The sequence below is a fragment of the Polypterus senegalus genome, chromosome 16, assembly GCF_016835505.1.
Source record: "Polypterus senegalus isolate Bchr_013 chromosome 16, ASM1683550v1, whole genome shotgun sequence".
In the NCBI taxonomy this organism is placed as follows: domain Eukaryota; kingdom Metazoa; phylum Chordata; class Cladistia; order Polypteriformes; family Polypteridae; genus Polypterus; species Polypterus senegalus.
Genome location: NC_053169.1, coordinates 85,298,889 through 85,304,888, shown reverse-complemented (window position 1 = coordinate 85,304,888; position 6,000 = coordinate 85,298,889). Strand labels below are relative to the sequence as shown.

Here is a 6,000-nt window from a genome sequence, read left to right as displayed (position 1 = left end):
ATCTTAAATCATTCTTGAGGCAGATTGAAGACTTAAATGCCAGCTTAAGTGAATCAGTTTTAACACAAAAAGATGCTGACCGAAGAAGAGAAGAAGCAGGCCGCTAGAGTGGAGAAAAGAAGAGCTGCTCACGAAGCAGCAAGCGCATCAACCTCTGAGCAAATGAATGCTAAACGTACAGAGAAAGAGGAGGAACACTAGTCAAGTGTATTCACTGCACGTTATCGTGCAGTACTCCATTACTGGTATTATATATTAGTCTATAACAAGTCTAAGATAAACCTGCTTAATTCAGATTAGTGATTTATGGAGCTGGAGCAATGAATATCCAGAGAAAAACTCTTTAGAGACACTGACCAGGAATAGGGTTCAAAACCAGGATGCCAGATACCTGAGAGAGCAGCATTAACACAGTAGATATAAAAACATTAAATAAAAAAATTACAGTCTTGATTGTCCCAGGGACCATTGAGAGAAGCAAACTCCTTTTTAAAATTCATTTATTTTTGTTCTTTATTTCACCTCATGAAATTTCTTGTATGAGGAATTTGTTAATTTTCGTATACCCCTTGGGGTCAGAGCACAGGGTCAGCCATTGTACAGCACCCCTGGAGCAATTGCAGGTTAAGGGCCTTTCTCAAGGGCACAGCAGAGTAGGATCTCTTTTGGGAGTAACAGGGATTCAAACCGGCAACCTTCCAGATGCCAGTGCAGATCCTTGGGACATATTAAAAGGATCCAATGATTCACCTGCTTGTATTATACTTGCATCATGGCCTAAAGCCTTCAGACAGCAGCTCTGCTTCTTTTAGAAAATAAACAGAACTGACATGAACACAGGAGAACTGGTTTATTAAAACAAAATGGATTTTACTGACCCACAAGTTTTGAACTTTCTAATCTCTAGAAATGACACTGTTTCATTTTGACTGAGACTAGCAGTTCAGATTTATATGATTGTTAAGTGTTGCAGATATACTGTATATAGTTTGTCAAGGAGTCCACAAGTACAGTATTACACTCAGTACAAACAGCTTACAAGAAGTATCTGAACTAAGTGCCCAGTCAAGCTCAATGCTGAAGAACATTTTTAAGAGTCTCTTTCTGTTTTACTTTAATAAAGTAAATAGCAACACACAATACAAAGACACAGACTGTGTAAATGCCTGTCTGATACCTGGACCTAGGGTTCTTATTTACAAAAGCTGTGTTTGAAGTTTCTTTTCACTCACCTCCAGACCCACTCTAACTCATTATTTCACTAACATGACCGCCCTTTCCCTGACTGTTGTTCCTTTGCCTGGGATAAATTGTTGATTTATGAACCAATGACAGTTAAAGGCCAGTCAGACTCAATCCTGCTGTAGTTCCTGGTTTAATAGTGGCTGCTTCAAATTGTTTCACCATGGCACAGATTACACCCTCAGTCTCTAGGAATGTTTCTAAACTCCCCCCATCAAATTGCTAGTTAATCCTCTACACTCACTATTCATTATCTACATAACATCCCATCCGAGTATAAATAAGAATTTATTTTTCACTGCACCAAAAGTGCAAGGGGAATCTTCCAGTTTATTTTATCAACTGTTATTTTATCATTCATGCACATACAGTTAAGCTGCACAGCAGTACTTCGATGTTAATGACAGAGTAGCCTAACCTAAGACACAGAAGAGATGGTGTGCACAACTTGATAAAAATGAAAACTGGGCATCCAAACGACCTGCATGACCTCCTATAACTTTTCCTATGGAACTCTCTTTGTATTGTACACTGCACTATGTTTGCACTTATGTAGGCCAGGTTGTAGAGGAAAAGTTCAGAGCTGTAGTCCTCACTTCTTACTGTATGTCCTACTCATGAACAATAATAACCACAAGGCTTTACTACAACTGTGAAGAAGTATCAGCAGCAAAGGAAACACTGGCTACAAATTCTAAGGCTGAGTCAATAGGGCAAATGAAGATTATCATTAGTAATGTGCAGAAACTGCACGACTGACAGGTTTACATTTAAGTGCTTCAGAGAATATGAACAGGTTAAAGCACACCAGAATTTGCTCCAGTGAAGTGGAAATCCTGCCTACTATAAATACTTGAACATCTGTCTAACCAAAAGAAAAAGCTAGCTGGAGGAAGCTTGAAATTATGGCTCAGTGTACATAAGCCCATTTGTCCCAGATCATTCTGAAATGTTTTAGAAGGGGGTCAATGAATTCCCATTAGCCAATACTATTGATGACAGCATTAGGAAGTAGGAAGGCTTGTTCCTGTTATGCTCTCCCAGCACAGAACGGAAATCCAGCACAAGCTAACAGCCTGTTTTATGACTTTACATGGCATGTTAACAGACGTATTGAAACAAACAACAGAGGTAAACATGGGAAGATGCACTTTGATAAAATGTCTAAAGTCTGAGTAACTCACAAACTGAGAAATGCTGGGGAAATGGAAATGGTTGAGGTATATGAGAATTTTAGGAAGGTAAAGGCCACTAGTTATTCAAAATAGCTATGCAAATGTAAATATAAAGTGTTTCATGCCATGTGAAGTGAAGCTACAGACACAAAGATAAACCAGGATTAGAAATGGGAGTCAAAAGCACTCTTTGTTGCATTTAAAACATTCTTCACAACCTAAACAAAATGCAATTGTATCCCTACATGTATGTTGATAAATCCCAAAGGAATGAATTTAGATAAATCATTCATGTGTTCATTTTCTTAAACTATTATCTCCAATGACATGTTCAGTTCAATTCAATTCCTTTTTATTGTCTTCAAAGGGAAATTTGGTTTGTCAACAATAGATAGATAGATAGATAGATAAGATAGATAGATAGATAGATAGATAGATAGATACTGACATCACATTAAAAACATATCACAAAGGACAAAGCCATTAAGCATAAACTTAGAACAAATAAACATAATATCGTGTGAGCATAATACATATCGTATCGTATATCGTACATAAATATTATACCAACAGTGAGACTTAACTGATGGTTAATGAAAATGTTAGTTGCTCACTATTAAAGCCTGTGGATGTTCATTCAAGTTGAACTTTTTAGAAGGTTAATAGCAGCTGGAATGAAGGAGTATTTGAACCAGTTTCTTCTGAATCCTTAGGACCTTGAACCCGTGACATGATGCAAACTGGAAGCAACACCCCAGCATCATCAGGTGAAAGGCAGAAACCAGTCTATCACATCACATCCTCCTTGTGTCTACGCAGCTCTCCCCTCACAAGCCATAGAGTTGAATGTTATTAAGATTTCATCCACTCAATACTGGCCTTGTATGAGTGAGTGTGCATGCGACTGAGTGGGTTTTGGGAGGGCTTTGTGCCTTATAATTCTGCAGGTTTCTGTGCTGCCACTGAGGCTCTTAGGATAGGCTTCAACAACCCCGCTTTACAAAAGGCAGGTTTTATAAATAAATGGGTGCACAAAGCTTGCAACATAAAAGAAAACTAGAAAACAGTTAAGAGTATGTTACAACATTTATCACATACATTAAATACTGTAGTTTCTTTGTTGATTTGCCTGGTGTATCAAGCACTGGACTTGCCTAACACCTTTGTAAATGTCTTGTTTGTGGAGTTCTGCTCAGCCTTCAATACCATTATTCCAGAGTAAACTAATCCAGTTAGGCATACCCTATGGTGTCTGCCAGTGGATTACGAGTTTCTTGACAAGTAGGAAGCAGTATGTGAGACTGGGCCCTTATATGTTGGATCCAATATCAATTAGCATAGGCTCCCCCAAGGCTTTATACAAATTAATGTATATCCACTGACAAATCTGTAAAAATCCTACATTTTGTAGATGACACAGCCTTAGTGGGTCTCATTTCCAATAGTGAAATGTCTTCCAATGAAAGAGAGTTGTGCCATCTTGTAAAATGTTGTTTTTGTAACAACTTGGAGCTGAATGCTATTAAAACATTGTAAATGAGGATTGATTTCCGCTAACAAGTCACTAACTGTCAACCTTTGCAAATTAATGGCCAGACTACGTCTGTGGTTCAGTCATTGAAATTCCTGGGGACAACTTTCACTAATACATTAAGATGGGACAAGCACATCACCTCCATCATCAATAAAACCAGGCAGAGATTGTTCTTCCTTCTCCAGTATAAGAAGCTTTGCATAACATGGTGTATATTGTTCAATTTTTGATCAGCCATTATTGACAGTATTGTGACCTCCTCCATCACCATTTGGTTTCCTTCTGCTTCCTCTCGTTCTAACACTCGGATGCAGTAGGTAATGTGTTCAGCTGAGAAAATCATTGGCTGTTGTCTTCCAACCTTAAAAGATCTGTTTATCGCCAGAGCTAAAAAGAGAGCAGGAAAGATTGCAACCACCCCAACAGCCATCTGTTCATTAAACTGCCATCACAGAGGAGGTGTAGGTCTATTTCAACCCAAACTATGTGCCATCTCCACAGCTTCTTTCCTCAAATTATTCTGATCCTAAATAAACTTGCATAGGGTTACTCCTGTTTTTGCAACATCGTAACTGTGCTGTTTATCTATTCGTAAATATTTCATACTTGTCAGGCTTGGACTATTTAACTTCTATATCATTTTGTATGGTTTTTGTATTTATTTGAGTTAACTGTTTCAGTTTATAAAAGTTTTGTTCAAGACCTTGTATTGGTATAGTGGTTTGCACAGTGTCAGGTTAATGATGGATTGAAATTGTGTTGGCTTGAGTTGGTAATGTCTTGTATTCCAGGTTCTACACCTAACCAAAGTCAATTCTGGTATGTTTCACAAGCTAGCAATAGTGATTCTGATTCTGATTCCGATTCCAAAGCAGGCTCTTTATACCTGAAAATAAGGCGCAAGCAATAGACAGTATTACCAAATATGATTTTACAAAGCAATTTCTGTGTGTTGTGGGCACATACGAGAGCCCACAGACGACTGTGAGCTGACAAACAAGAGACAATAACCAAAAGGACTAAAAGAATAGTCAGAGGAGTGCAGGGTCAAAACCAGACAAACACGGATACCAAAACATCTTTAATTCATAGGGCTGAAGAGTTTAGGAAGTCAAGAGCAAGGCAAAGGTCAAAACTGAAAAAAAAATCTAACAATGGATCTTAGAAACTGACTATGCTAATTGAGTTCCATCCACCAAGAGATAGCGAACCAAACAACCGCCACCATATTCATTAGCAGATCAGGCACTGATGTCACAAATTGAGGCACAATGACAACGATAAAAAAAAATAGCATTATGATAAATAAATGGGATAATAAAAAATAATGTCAAAATGAATGCAAAACTAAAAATAGCAAAAATGAATTCTACATATTACAATAATTCAGAAATTGAAAAAGAAACATTAGCAAATTGTGTGGTAAATACAGAAAAAAAATAAAGAAACCATAACTTCAGCTTTGGCTTAAACACTGCTGGGGCCAGTATCCCAGCTGCCTAATAAGTTGGCCCCGCCTCCATAGGAAGCACATACAGGAGGCAGTCCTGAGAACAAAAAACACTAAGTATATACTTAACTTAACAGCAAGATTAATTTACACCATGTGAACAAAAATCAGAATGTTGCATGAAAACAATGCAACAAACAGAGATAGTAACATAATACGAAAAATACTACCTGTAAAACAACAAAAAGAAGAAACAAAGAATAACCTTGATCCAGGGAAAACACCCTATCTGAAACATAACAGGGGAGGATGTATGCCGTTCAAAATGTCCTTGTTTGAGCACATTCCCTAGACTTTCACAAAAGGAATTTCAGTAAGTGATTTATTTATCATTATTTTAGTAAAATAAAATACACGCGTTTGGGATGATGCATTTTGCATATAACTGGGTGTCATATTATGGATTTTTTTCTTGAATTATTTGATATTATTTGAAATTGCTCATTGGTCCCTACTGAAGCCCTTAATGCCAGGAGCTTTGTTATCTATCTCTATTCAACACAAAAACATGGCATTGAAATTTTTTCACAGCCATCGCT

General features: G+C 37.5%; 1 protein-coding gene across 3 annotated transcripts in view; it reads right to left on the bottom strand.

The window, feature by feature from the left end:
- Positions 1 to 6,000, bottom strand: part of LOC120516299 (potassium voltage-gated channel subfamily H member 1-like) — a 709,330-nt gene that overhangs the window by 303,393 nt on the left and 399,937 nt on the right. The gene's annotated exons all lie outside the window — the stretch shown is intronic.